General features: G+C 33.7%; 1 long non-coding RNA gene across 2 annotated transcripts in view; it reads left to right on the top strand.

The window, feature by feature from the left end:
* Positions 1-15,171, top strand: part of LOC123614502 (uncharacterized) — a 455,655-nt gene that overhangs the window by 338,616 nt on the left and 101,868 nt on the right. For both annotated transcript variants that reach the window (XR_012508250.1, XR_012508249.1), the window contains exon 6: positions 14,717-14,799. This is a non-coding gene — a long non-coding RNA (uncharacterized LOC123614502). The remainder of the gene's footprint in view (positions 1-14,716; positions 14,800-15,171) is intronic.

The following is a 15,171-nucleotide window of genomic DNA, read 5'->3' as shown; positions in this document are numbered from 1 at the left end:
ATTGTTTTTGATCTAAATTCTGATAAGCAGAATAAATCTGTAGCTTTCTCTGACTACTAATCTGGAGTCAAAGAAATGATCACAAGTTTCATTTAGTAAGTTTGCTCTGTTCATTGTGCCATACATTTGCCTTGCTAATAGCGTTCTTTCGAAGTACTTCATTTTTTCTGGTTTTGAAGGGCCTAAAGTTTTTGACTGGGCGTGCCTAGGTGTGTAGGAAAGGAGTGTTCCTAGACCTTTACTTATGTTAATACTTACACAGAAAAATAGGCTTTTAGCAGTTTTGACCTGCAGAAAATAGAGACTAGAGGAAACTGGAGGAAATAGGCACTTTGAGAAAATGTTCTTATTTTTTGCATTAAACAGTTTTTAAATCATGAATTACTCTCAATGGCAAGATGAAGAAATAAACACTATTTCAGCGAAAATACTATTTTTAATATAGGAAGGACACAGATTAGCATGTAATAGTTGGAAGATGTAACTTATCTCCTCATCTGGCAAATTCAAAGAAAGAAAAATTATATGTGGGCTATATCAGTAACTGTTTCATATATTTTATGTGCTAAAAACAGCAACAGCAAAACCATAACTACCATAACTAGATAACCAGAGATGCTGGTAATACCCAAACAGCTTTCACATTATGAACCAAACTCACTTACATTGTACACAGGAAGAATTGTTTAAGTTTTCCCCTTCTTTGCTTTTTTAATGTGAATTATTTTTATTTTTATACATTTTTAAAGGCTACTTTGCATTTACAGTTATTACAAAATATTGGCTGTATTCCCCGTGTCCTACAATACATCCTTGTGCCTATTACACCCAGTAGTTTTTGCCTCCCACTCCCCATCCCTATGTTGCCCCTCACCCCACTGATAAGACTAGTTCTCTATATCTGTACATCTGCTTCTTTTTTGTTATAATCACTAGTTGTAATTTTTAGATTCCACATGTAAGTGATATCATACAGTATTTGTATTTCACTGTCTGACTTGCTCAGTTAAGCACAGTGCCCTCCAAGTCCACCCATGTTGCTGCAAATGGCAAAACTTCATTCTCTTTTATGACTGAGTAGTATTCCATTGTGTATATATACCACATCTGTTTCCATTTCTCATTGATGGACATTTAGGATGCTTCCATTATCTTGGCAGTTGTAAATAATGCTACCGTGAACACTGGAGTGCAAAGAGGAAATGCAGATGGCCAGCAGGCATATGAAATGATGCTCAACATGGCTTATCATTAGGCAAATGCAAACCAAAACCAGCATGAGGTATCACCTCACACTTGTCAGAAAGGCCATCATCAAAAAGAACACAAATAATGAAGTAAGTCAGACAGAGAAAGACAAATACCATATGATATCACTTATATATGGAATCTTAAAAAGAATGATACAAATCTTATTTATAAAACAGAAACAGACTTGCAGACATAGAAAACAGACTATGGCTACCAAAGGGAAAGGGTGTGGGAGGATAAATTAGGAGTGGAATTAACGGATACACGTTACTATATAGAAAATAGATAAAGAGAAAGCCCCTACTGTATAGCACAGGGAAATATATTCAACTTCTTATAACAACATATAATGAAAGAGAATCTGAAGAAAAAAAAAAATATATATATATATATATAAATAAATGAATAGCTTTGCTATACACCTGAAATTAACATTGGAAATGAACTACACTTAAATAAAAGACAAAAATTAAAAAATAAAATAAAATAAAATTCGAAATGCAAGTCTCTTAAAAAAATAAAACCCATTTCTCAAAAAAAAACTAATTAATTTAAAAAATGACTAGGCTTATGTAACCAATCAAAACTAGAAATAACATCAACATTTATTTTAAAAAGCCATAAATGTAATATGGACAGTTATCATTTATTGCAGTACTCTCTGAATATATGCTGTGCTGATTATTGAATATAAAATATGAAAAGAGAAATTTCAACCACTTACTGTAATGTTAGGCTTGTACTTGGAGTTTGGGGCCTTGAATAATAAAGCTAATATAGCAATACCATTAAAAAACACACACACAAATAACAAATATTGATAAGGATGTGGAGAAAAGAGGACTCTCATGCACTGTTGGTGGGACTGTAAATTGGTACAACTCCTGTGGAAAACAGTATGGAGGCTTCTCAACAAACTAAAAATACAACTACCATGTGACTCAGCAATTCCACTCCTAGGTGTATAACCAAAAAGAGAAAAACACTAATTTGAAAGGATACACAGATCCCTTCTTTGTTTACTCTCATTTTTCCAAACTTAGTTTTTCATTTTTCCTTTTGATTTTCTTGTGAGTTCCTTTACCTTGATAGAGTTGAGATACTTATATTGAACAACTTTGTCCAAGCTGTGGGAACAGCAGGGAATAGGGAGCTTTGGAGCCCATGGGGTGGCTGAGAACAGAGCCAGGAGGAAATGTGTCATTTCCACGCCTGCTCCTCCACCAAGTAGCCTCAGAATTCGTTCCTATGTCTAAAATGATGCCATGCACCTTATCATTTGTTTTCAAACCCAGAGATTCTTTGAGCTTTCCTGGAAACACCTTTAATGATGTTATTTAGGGGGGATCAGAGGAGAAAGAGAAGAGCAGGTGAGACCCCTGGTTTTTAATAGCGCATCTTCGCTAATTTTAGTTATTTTATATTTGAACTTTCATATGATTTAAAATTTTTAAAAAGGTTTAAGCACTGCTAATCCAAGTGATGTCTAAGGTTGTTTCTATCCCTATAATGTTAAAAGGTTTTATTCCATTGCTGCCTAAGTAAATAGCCAACTAGGAGAATTACATGTGTTTTTTTCCTTCTTAACTATTTGACATCCATGTAATATTTTTGCCACGTCATACACCCAAGTCACCTAATCACAGATTTCTGAACAAACTAAATATGCTACTAACCCTGAAAATCCCTTTAATTCTGGTTTGTTATTATAATATTCTATTTTTAATGTAAGATCCTCTGTGTTCCGACAAGCGTTACATCAATGTATTTTCTCTGTTGATGATGTGGAATATTACAGATTGACCTTTTCAAACTTTGATGTAGCATTGAAATCATTCAGGCTACCGCAGTATAATTTACTGTCATCTAGTCTTTACTCAAGGAAAGAACACAAATAGGATTTAGTCTGATTTTGTCCTATGTCTCCTGGTTTTTTTGTGATGCATCTTCAAGCAAATATCAATTTATTGATAATAGATCTGGCACATGGAACGCCTCTCTCTACTGCGGTATTGTCTTTGCTGCCAGTGGACCTCAGAAAGCCAAACAATGGGCATAGCTGTTCTCCACATAAGATCATTACTGATACTCCCATTTTATCCTAAGGAAAAAAGATATTTTTCTCCCTCATTCACTAATGTAGGACTTAGATTAGACCATGGCATTTAATTGAAGTTGCTCAGAAGTTGAAAGGTGAGGAGAACCATTATTTCTGGCCATGCAAGCTGTTCTGCCTCTCTTAGCAGCTGACAGGACAAATCTAGCTCATTTCATTCTACAAAATTCCATGAAGGAGATCGGACCAGAATAAGTTATTTTGCAGAATTTTACGCAGCTAAATTTGAAAACCTAGATGAAATAGGTAATACTTTTAAACTTTTTTTCTAAATAATACATATATAATACTTTTTTTTTTCCTAAAACACTTCTCAGCAAAATCCATCCCAATAGAGACAGAAAGTTGAAACAAACCAATGCCATAGGAAAACTAAGGGAAAAATAGTTAAAGAGAATCACACAGAAGAAATCAGGAGATTTCACAGGGGAACTAAACCAATTTTTTAAGAAACAGATCAGCCCAAACTACATAAATTATTGTAGAGCATCAAAGACGAGATTTTTGAAATACATTTATTTGACATTAATGCAACATAGATACCATAACCTGACAAAAATTGCACCAAAAACAAACCACAAACCAAACTGAGTTATAAGTCGTCATGAAAAAAATCTGTAGTATATTAACAGTATCCTATCATGACCAAGTTAGTTAGAAGAGCAACAGTAGTTTGATATAAGGAAATCAATTATTAAATCCTTCATATAGTTAGAATCAATCAGATGGGTCATATAAACATTTCCATTAAGAACAAATGACATTTGGGAAAAAAAACAAACTATCCATGCATGTTAAAACCCTAAATGTCAAAGGAATTGTTGGATATTTCTCTAACATGATAAAGACTCAGCTCAAATAAGTCTATATATCTGGCAAATTGAAAAATATCAATGGAAAAAGTAATTGAAACATTAAGAGAACTTAGAAAAATAACAAATCATAAAATTAACACTCAGACCATTTATAGCTTTCTTATAAACAAATAAACATCAGGTAAAATACATAATGAATGAGAACATGCATTCATGTTAGCAAAAAGAAAAAAATATATAGGCATGAATCTAACAAGAAACATCCAAGTTTTAAATGAGGAAAACTATAGAGTCCTGAGAGATTTAGAAATGGATTTGAAAAAAAAAGGAAAATTATATCATGTTCTTAGAAAGTCTTGACTTCATTAAGATGGTATATATTAATTCATATAATTTAATACAATCCCAGTCCAAATACTTTTTCAAAGCTAGACAAGCTGATTATGCAGTTTACTTGGAAAAACAAAAATCGGAATACTCAAGAATTCCTGACGAAGAAATATGTGTGTGATAGGTAGAAATAAGTAGCTGATTGTATTCTAACATATGGATATTGAAACATACCAAAAAAATTATTATTAAAAGGTTTGCTATTGACATTAATGGGCACACAGGAAAATGAAATGAGTAGAAAAAACTAGAAAGATACCACATTCCACATAAAATTTACCATGTGAGAATGTTTCATTTAAAATTGTTGTGAGAAGTGTTTTTAACAAATGTTGAAGGATCTCTGGGTAGTTATTAAAAAAAGAAAAAAAAGATAATGTGGATATATTCTCCATGCTTTATGAAAGTATCTGAGATTCTGTATAAAAGGCTTGGGCAGAAGTAAAGAAACCAGCAGAACTTTTGGCAATTCTTTCTCTGTCCTTGGCCGAACTTATTGTGCACATTTATTCACTAATATCCATGTATAAGATGTTTATTGCTGCATTAATACAAAAAAACTGGAAATAAGCCAAATGTTCATTAATAATAGAATTGGTAATTCTGTTTTGGTATGTTTATACAAAGGAATTCTGTGCTATAGTGAGTATAATAAAGGAATGTTGCTATATGCAATAGAGTGAGTAAATTTTACAAACATTGTTGAGGAAATGAAAGAGAGTGAATATATTTAAAAACCAGGCATAACTAGAAGTTACAATCATGGTTACTTTTCAGAAGACATAGGGGCACTGCTTAGAATATTGGTGATGTTTTATTTCTAGATCTGGAGGCTTATACATGGAAGTGTTCTCTTTGTAAAACTTGATTGTTCTGTTGGTGATTTTTTTCACTTTTCCGAATGTCTGCTATCCTTCCGAAATTCTAGAAAGTTTACTGATTCTCAACCTGCGTTGATAAAGAAGTTTGAATTTCTTAATGAAAAATCATACATGTTTGCAGTTACAAAAATTAGTAATACTAAGTATTGCACAGATAAAATTATTGCAGGAAACATGGGAAAGCCCACATTTTTCCTTCATTCCTAGGGAGAAAAAATAATGATTAACAAAATACCTTGCATTAAGTTTGAGATGGACAGAATCTGGGCAGCTATCAACCACATACTTAATGACAGTATTTGTTCTCAGGCAAAGTATCTAAAGAGGAAAATGTCTTTTGAGTGCAGAATTACCATATAAGATCACACGTGCATATTGTAAAATGTGTTATAAGAATGAAAAATAGAAGAATAATGGCTCACTTAGAAGGAGTTAAATTAGCTTCATTATTGTGCAAAACACCTGTCATTCTATTTAGATGAGATTTTGAAATTGCATTGATGCTGTAATGCGTTGAGACTTTTAGAGATGTTGGGACTGGGTTAATGTATTTTGCATAAGAAATAGATGTGAATCTTTGAGGGTTAGAGGGTTAGATTGTAGTAGGCTGAACAGTGGCCTCCAAAGTTTTCTAAGTCTCAATCCCCGGAATATGTGACTGTGTTACCTTATATGGCAGAAGGGACTTTGCATATATGAATAAGCTAAGACTGGGAGAAAAAAACAACCAACCAAATAACGGAATTATAAAACACAGGTAATCTTTGATACATGTTAGTTTCATAAGACGATACTTTGTGCATTTAGTGTTTTAACTCATGAAAGGCTTCAGTTTTAGTATTAACTGTTTTCCAATGCTATAAATACTTTAAAAAAAAAAAAAAAGTCTCGTGTCTTCTGCTTGAGCTTTAGCAGTGTCTTCAATCCTAGGAAACTTGACCTGTGTCTGCTTCTATTTGCTGTACGCCTGTAGAGGGTGACTTACAGGTATATGGCTCAGTTTCACAATATTTTAGTGACACAGATTTCATTTTAACAGTCATATATCTTCACCAAATAAGGCTATGCTAAAACTCAAGCCTCTAGAGAAATAGATTTATAAAGGAAAAATAGAGCAAGAGGTTGAAAAAGTTCAAAGAATCAAATGAATAGGGCATGACACTTGGTCAGCATCTAAATGGGAACATAAAATGTAGTATCAGTTATGCAGGAATAACATGGATTTTCAGGGCAAATATGATGTATTCATTCCATGCTGAAACATTGTGCAAAAGGAAGCAACAATCCATCATTGTAAGAAAGTCTGTTTTCAGGCTACTTAATAGCCATGAAATCATATTCTCAGCCCAATCGAAGACCAAATCAAGACTTTAAGAACTGACAGCATGCCTTCTATCCCTCTTTGATAAACAGAAGTTTTTGCTTTACATGTCACTGCTTTGGATAGTGGCCGAGGCCTCTACTTCCTCAGAACTCTGAAAGAAAAACTGCCACCACAATGAAGATGTTTTCTTTCTCGGCTTAACACATATGCAGTGTTCGTAAGAATGTGATATCTTTGAAAACATTTCTTTTGCCTGAAGAAAAAGAAAATAAATTAAAATCTCAACTGATTTTTAGTGTCAAAGCAAAGTAAGATTCTCCCAGTTGGCTTTTTTTTTTTCAAAATTGAATATTAAAATCAAATAGCTCCTGGCAAAGATAGTGATGATCAAAGGCAATGATTATGAAAACCAAGGATTTGTTTAAGAGGGAAAAGGAAACTACTTTCCCTTGTCATTAAACGTGAAAGTGATACTAACATATCAGTCTCCATATGAAGTAATTGATGTGGCAGAGACCGAATGCTCTGGTTGGCAAATGCTTAGCAGAAATCAGAGACTACTGTACAGAACAATAAATGAAGGACAGTGAATTTTATCAATGTGCTCTATTAGAAAAATGCACTCATATCTTTCTATTCAGATCCTATTGACTATAAATTTGTATATGTGGTTGTGATTGGGATTAAGATGTACAAAGATCCAGCTGTAAAATAAGTTATGGGATGTAATATAGAGCATTGGAAATGTAGTCAGTAATGTTGCAATAACTTTATATGGTGACAGATGGCTACTGGACTTACCATGGTGATCAATTCATAATGTGTATAAAAGTCAAATCACTATGTTATACACCTGAGACTAATTGAATATTTTGTGACAGCTACTTCAATTAAAAGGAAAAAAAGTACACAGCAGACAAACCATCCACAAAGTGAAAAGACAACCTATGGAATGGGGAAAAATATTTCCAAACCATATGTCTCATAAGGGTTTATTATTCAAAATATATAAAGAACTCATGTAATAAATAGCAAGAAATATAAGCCAATTTAAAAATGGATAAATGACTTAAATAGACATGTCTCCAAAGAAGATAGAGCAAGATAGGCCAATGGGTACATGGAAAGATGGTCAACATCACTTGTCGTTAGGGAAACGCAAATTAAAACCGTAATGAGATACCACCTCATGCTTGTTAGAATGGCCATCTTCAAGAAGACAAAAGATAACAGATGCTGGCATGGATGTGGAGAAAAGGGAACCCTTGTCCACAGTTGGTAGGAATATAAATTGGTGCAGCCACTATGGAAAATGGTATTAAGGGTCCTCAGACAATTAAAAATAGAACTACCATATGATCCAGCAATTCTCCTTCTGGGAATATATCCAAAGGAAATGAAAACACTAACTCAAAAAGATACATGCACACCCATGTTCGTGGCAGCATTATATACACTAGCCAAGATATGAAAACAGCCTAAGTATCCACTGATGGATGAATGGATAAAGAGGGTGTGATGCACACACACACACATACGTACATGCATATAATGGATATTATTCAGTTATAAGAAAAATGAGGATATCCTATCATTTGTAACAACATGGATGAAATCAGAGAAAGACAAATACTGTATGATTCACTTATATGTGGAATCTGGAGGGAAAAAAAGTCATCGACAAAGAGGTTGGACTTGTGGGTACCAGAGGCTAGGGGTAGGGGGGATTGGAGGAAGATAGTCAAAAGCTACAAACTTCCAGGTATAACATAAATAAGTACTAAGGGTATAAAGTACAACATAATGACTAAAACAGCCCTGCTGTATGATATATAAGAAAGTTGTTAGAAGAGCAAATTCTGAGTTACCATCACAAGAAGAGTTTTTTCCCTTTTTTCTTTTCTTTTTGTTGACAGTCTCTGAGAAGATGGGTATCAGCTGACTCTGTTGTAATCTTTCATGATACATGTCAAGCAGACCATCATGCTGTATACCTTAAACTTACATAGTGATATATCTAAATTCTCAATAAAGCTGGAAAAGAAAATTGCTGTAATGTCTATGACATCAATTTATCTTTACAATGTACCTAGGATCCACAATTAATTTATAAAGTATAAAGGTAAAGGCTAAAAAATATCTTTGAGATTCAGATACATACATTATTTATCGAGTTTCTGGAAATTTACAATATGAAAACCTAAGTTTTGGAAAAGGGGAAAAAGATAAGAGGAGCAAAACAAAAACTAGTCTGCTTGTGTGGAGTTTATATCCCAAAGAAAGAGCTTTAAAAAAGACTCAATTATAAAAATAGACCATGTCAGATGACTTTAAGTGCCACAAGAACAGTAATACTGATAAAAGGGTTAAGTGGTGTGTGTTTGTTATGGATGGATTTGTTTCATATCGGTTGGTCAGGAAGACCTGACTCAGTAATTAGGTGAAGTTTAATCAGAGACATAACGAAAATAAGGAAATCCACAGAATAGTTGTTTTACCACAAAGAATGAATTTTAGTGTAAGCACATCTAAAAAGTAAATTGTAAAGAAAAGAGAGTAAATGATGATCTGGGTCAAAAGTATGCCAGCTTGGAATGAACATCAAACACTATATAGCCCAAATGTAGGAGTCTGTTTGATTTTTTTTTTTTTTTTTAAGAGGATCAGGAATCCCCGTGTACCTGGATAGGAATGAGTAAGGGGAATATAGTAGAAGTGAAGGTACGGAAGTCATAGGGGAACAGATCATGCAAAGTCATGAAGGCAATTGGAGGACTTTTGATTTTACTCAAAAGTTGTCTAGAAAGGCATTGGGAATTTGAACTAAGGGCTGATGTTATTTGACTTAGTATTAAGGAATTCACACTAGTTCCTAGTTGTGGGTAGATCAAAGAGAACAAGATAATTGGGTAATTAATTAGATTAGATAAATAATTTAACCAAAATGATGATGATTTGGACCTAAGCATTGGTATTAGAAATAGCAAGGACAGGTCAGGCAATGGATATATTTTGAAGGTAAAGCCAACAGGATTATCTGATGGGGTGAATTTGACCTTAGCAACTTGACAGATAATATTGTTTTTGCTTATACTTTGGAAGGAAAAGGTAGAGTACGTTTGAGAAGAAAAACCAGGCTTTTTAACATTTTGTATGTATTTATTCGAGTCATCTGTTGAACCCCCAAGAGATGCTGAGTAGAGAAGTCAAGTAGGCAAGTCTATGAATGACTCATAGGAGAGAAAGGTAGCACAATGTAGTTTCTTTGGAGAAATGGAACAATTCTGTTCCTTTGGTGGTTATATGAATCTGTGTATGTGATAAAATCTTAGAACATTATGCACTAAAAAAAAATGAGTGCATACAAAAACTGATGAAACCCAAATAGGATCTGAGGTTAATAGTTTTGTTCCAATGGGAATTCCTGGTTTTGATGATTGTATTGTCTAGATAGATAGTATTATTGGGGAATCTGGTCGAAGAGTACAAGAGAACTCTACTATTTTTGCAACTTCTACCTGAATCTGAAGTAGTTTCAAAACAGAAGGTCTGAAAATGTAAAACAAAATGAGATTGGACAACTGAGTGTGTTCTATTAGCAGCATACCACATGTTCAAGTGCTCTTTTGAAGGGGTGGCTCCTTCACTGCCTCCATGGCAAAGATTTCTAATGGTACAGGAAGGAAAGCCATGCTTGAACCAGTTTAAGAGCAACTTTGAAGGGGGAAATTGGAAACAATTAAGTATATAGAAGATATTTTAGAAATTTTGCTGAGCAGGGAAATTGAGTGTTAACTAGGTAAGGATCAAGAGTTTTTTTTCTTTTATGGATAGGAGAAATTATACTGTTTTATATTCTTAAGGAAATGGTCCAGTAGATTGTTCAGAAGATTAAACTTGGATTGAGGAGGGAGAGCACAATTGCTGGAACTATGTCTTTAAGGAGGAGAGAGGAGATGGAACCTGATGCACAAGTGCTGGCTTTGGCTTCAGATCGGATCACAGGCAAATATATCCCTGTCTATCTACTTACCTGTCTGTCTGTCTATCTACCTTTTCTTTAGGCAAGTCAGAGAGTTGAGAAAGACTATCTTGTAGGACTGAAAGAGAGTATTAGGTTTCCACTTGAAACTAGTGATCATGAATTTTAGGTAGGGTGATTTGTCTGAGTTGTGGTTTCTTTTACTCATACTCAGTAGTTGTAATTTATCCGGGCTGAGACTTTGCTCAGTTAGCTAAGAGAGTGGGAAGGAGTGGGCAGGGTAGTTAGGGGTATTTCCAGAGAGTTTATCTAATAATAGTTATTGGAGTCTAAGCTAGTTAAGAAGTTAAGGACTTTGGGGGCAATGTTGCGCAATAAAACTTGGTCACACTGTTGGCACTTAGATGATCCCTGATATTGCTTAGTATATTCTCTGTAAATGCATTTTGGAATCAGATTAGGATCCTCCCTAGAAAATCCACATTGATTTTATGTTATGTCATTGAGCCTCATAAGCCAAGTAAACAGAAAGCACTTTTTATGACATAGGAATTGGTAGACTAAATTTTTTAATTCCCCAGTGTGTGTAACCAGAGGTGCTTAAAACAGTACATCTTCCTTTCATCACTTGTTTTCAGATCTTCTTTGAAAAAAATAAAATATTACATTTGCAAACTTACTGTTTTATAGACCACACTTTTCATTGCGTCCATGGCAAGTAAAAATTACTAATGGTACAAGAATAAAATTGTACTTGGGTGTCAATGCATATCCTGCAAAAACAAACAAACAAAAATTTAAACCCATATAAGCAATGTTAAATTATTTTATTTATAATATGTAAATATTTTTTCTTACTTGGAAGTATGTCCTTAACCTTATTTCATACATTTTCAGTGATTTTTTAAAAACTTTTAAAAATCAGTCAGTAGGAATTGTCTACTGTGCTTATCAACTAGAAAGAAAACAGAAAGAACTAATTGCAAATAGTTATTTATTGAACACTTAGTAATAAGCTTAACGGTATATTATTAATTCCTAGTATTGTAGAAAATAATCAGATCGTGTACATTAACGTCTACTTTTTTAATAGGGCTAAAAATATCTGTCTCTATTTTTGATCAAGTAAAGCAATAGGGTAAAAAATCAGCTTTGCAGTTCTTTATGCAATGTCTGTGTTATATCTTTACTTTCTACTGCATGAACGCCACCTTAGAGTTTGCAACCTGGTCATAAAGGGTCTAAAGATAGGCATAAAGTTTGTGCTTGTATTTCCTTATGCTTATAAATTCCATATGTAAGCTGCTGAATTTTGGAGATGATGTGGTAATTGCTACCTCCCCAGAGACCAAAGAAAAACCCTTATCTGAAAAGTATAGTAAATCATATTTTTATTTAAGTAGCTCTTAATGTAGTTGGGCCTCTAATTTCTGCCAGCCAGTCTGCCTACCTACAGAGAAAATTTTTATCTAGGTCAGTATGCACTATTAGTAGTAGAAGATAAAACTCCAACTCAACAACTACCACCACAAAACAAAACAAAAACAGAAAAGAAACCAAAAATAAAAAGAAGGAATAGGCAAAATAGCTTACTTCTCAAATTCAAGCTTAGATAAACACAGGTTTGTTTGTTTTTTTTTTTTTTAAGAAAATCTCCCTAACTTGGGAGCAGCAAGAAATGGAGAACAATTAAAAATGCATCGTTTAACAAATTAAACTTTCAATACAAGAAATATGATTTATGCAAGTGAATATCATGAATTTAAAACCGAATACTTCATATTGTACTACATTCCTGGGAACACTGACCGTGGATTCTGAGAATGCTGAAAAAATAGTTTAGCATCTCCATAAAGTTTCCTGTTTCTTCACATCATTTACAAATAATAAACCCTGAGGCTGTGTCAAGTTTGGTACTCAGACAGAGCTATGTGATCTTGGCAGGTCACTTCATTTGCTCTGAACCTGGTTTACCCAGTTACAGGTCATGGTAATAAATAATAAAATGTGCTAAGTTCAGAATACCGCAGATTTTGGTCAGTGGACACTAATCATAATCATAATAGTTTACACCTAACATGCTTCTTCCAATACACCCAGACTTCTAAGTACTTGACATATACTCCACACATGTTAACTTATTTATTACTCACATCAACTGTGTGAAGCAGGTACTATTACAAGGTCCAGTTTTCAAAAAAGAAAATTGAAAAGTGAAGTTACTTTACTCTAGAAATGTAAAGTAACCTGCCTAATGTATTCAAATGTTTTAAGTAGCAGAACTGAGTTTAGACCTATGGTCATCTGGCTTCAGAATTACAGAATTTATAAAAATGAAGATCTATGCAAGATTCCATTACTTTTTTACCGAATAAGGTCATAACAATTGTAATATCAACCAGAATGATATCATCCACCAAAAATCCATTCCTTGCATTATAAAAAAAAATTAGAGATGTATGAGAGGATTACAGAAAGTTCTGCTTCAGTACTGTCGTGGCACCAAATGACAGGAAAAAAAAATCTGTGTTCTAGGTCATCTGATGCCTTGAACAAGTTTGCTAACATTGAACATTTAACAAAACCCAAACTCAAATTGCCTTAGAAATTTTTATCTGTTTATTTCTTTAAAGTATCTGTATTTCTAGGGAATTAAAATCTCCACTTGTCTGAGTCAATTTGTCAAAATGTTTCTAAGGGCTGTGTGCTGTTGTAGAATATTTTTGGTGATTCTTTGAGAAAATAAGTGTGTTGATTATAAGACACTGAAATAACATGAGTTGGTTTAAATGCCCTTTGACAAAACATCTGTATGTTTGCAACTTTTTCTCATGTAACAAATCAGTTACATTTCATTCCTTTAACATATACCAAGTAATAATTATGCTATTAGCAATGGCCATTATTTATTGAACACTAATCATGTACTAGGACCCATGTTAAGACTAACTGTAAGATTCCAGGCTTCTGGCTTAAACTATTACCTGGTTCCCAAGCCTTATAGATGACCTTTAGTTGCTTTATTAGTCAGAAATCTTTCAGCCATAAGTGTAAAGAACTAAATGTAAACTGATGTTAGCTAAATAGAAAATATAATGGTTCCTGTAAATGAAAAGGCCAGCGGTATATCAAATCTGGTCAGTTGGCTCTAGGGACTCCAAACATCTTTGAGAACCTAATCTTATCTTTCTCTCTCCTGTCTCTTTGCTTTCTTCTGTATTGTTTTTGTTTATTGTTTATTGCATAGTCTCTCAGGTAGCTTCCGGGTTACACTGTAACAGCTTTTCAACTTTCAGAGGGAAGACTTTCTGTTTTAAGTAGCTTTAGCAAAGGTTCATGAATGTTTTCTTTTTGACCTGTTTGAGGGGTAACCTTTTACCTCATTCTATGACTTCCAGGTGAGACTGAGCACACCATGACTTCATCATGGACAAAACAGCACTTCATGTCTCTTGTCATAGTATCTGGCGCACTTAACAAGATCGTCTCCCAAACCAGGTCAATGAGAAATAATCTGGGATCTTTACTGGAACCTCAGGAAACAGAATAAATGTTTACTGAGGGATTGAAAAGCTGTTAGAATATCACTTCGTATGCATGAAATACTTGATCTATAGTTACACTAAAAATAAGTAAATAAGTAAATAAATAAATCATTATTTATCTGAAATTCAAATTTAAGTTCATGTTCCCTATTTTTATGTGTTAAATATGGCAACCTTACTCAAGAGACTATTTGCCTATATGATAAATTAATATTTTCAGATATGTTAATGTACATGTCCTGAAGGGACACTCATAAGTAAAATGATGAACTAATAAACCAGACAATACATGGTGAGAATGGCATTGTGTGTGTGCCAGGGATTACTCAAAACTCTTTTCATGCAGTAACTTGTATAATCCTGTTAAAAAAAACCCTGTGAGGTAAATAATTTTATCATCTTTATTTTACAGGTAAAGAAATTTGGACACAGAGAGGTCAAATAACTTGTTGCATATGAAACGGCCAGCAAGGATGGAGCCAGTCTTCAGCCAAGGTATGTGGCTTCAGAGATTTCTTACAGGTAATTCTTTCGATAGTGTCATCTATATTGCATTCCAGGGCAGGATTCACAAAGCTACTCTGGTGAAGACCAAACTTCTATTTTTGTATTCACATCTTCATAGCCAGCTTTCTAGTGCTAAAAATGCCAAGAATATGAACTTCTCCATATACTTGAATTCCAAATGCAGTATTATCAGTTGATAAATTGGGCTCTCAGAGGAACATATTTTACAAAAGCTGCTGCTGCAGCTCAGTGGCCAACAGAATTACAGTTAGAAGTTTTAAACTAGATTTATTTTTAAATTTTCTAAAGAGAGATTGACTTTTTTTGATTGCTTAAATACTGCTAAAATATGCATAACTC

This window comes from Camelus bactrianus, chromosome 7, assembly GCF_048773025.1.
Source record: "Camelus bactrianus isolate YW-2024 breed Bactrian camel chromosome 7, ASM4877302v1, whole genome shotgun sequence".
NCBI classification, from domain to species: Eukaryota; Metazoa; Chordata; class Mammalia; order Artiodactyla; family Camelidae; genus Camelus; species Camelus bactrianus.
This window is presented reverse-complemented; position numbering and strand designations above follow the sequence as displayed.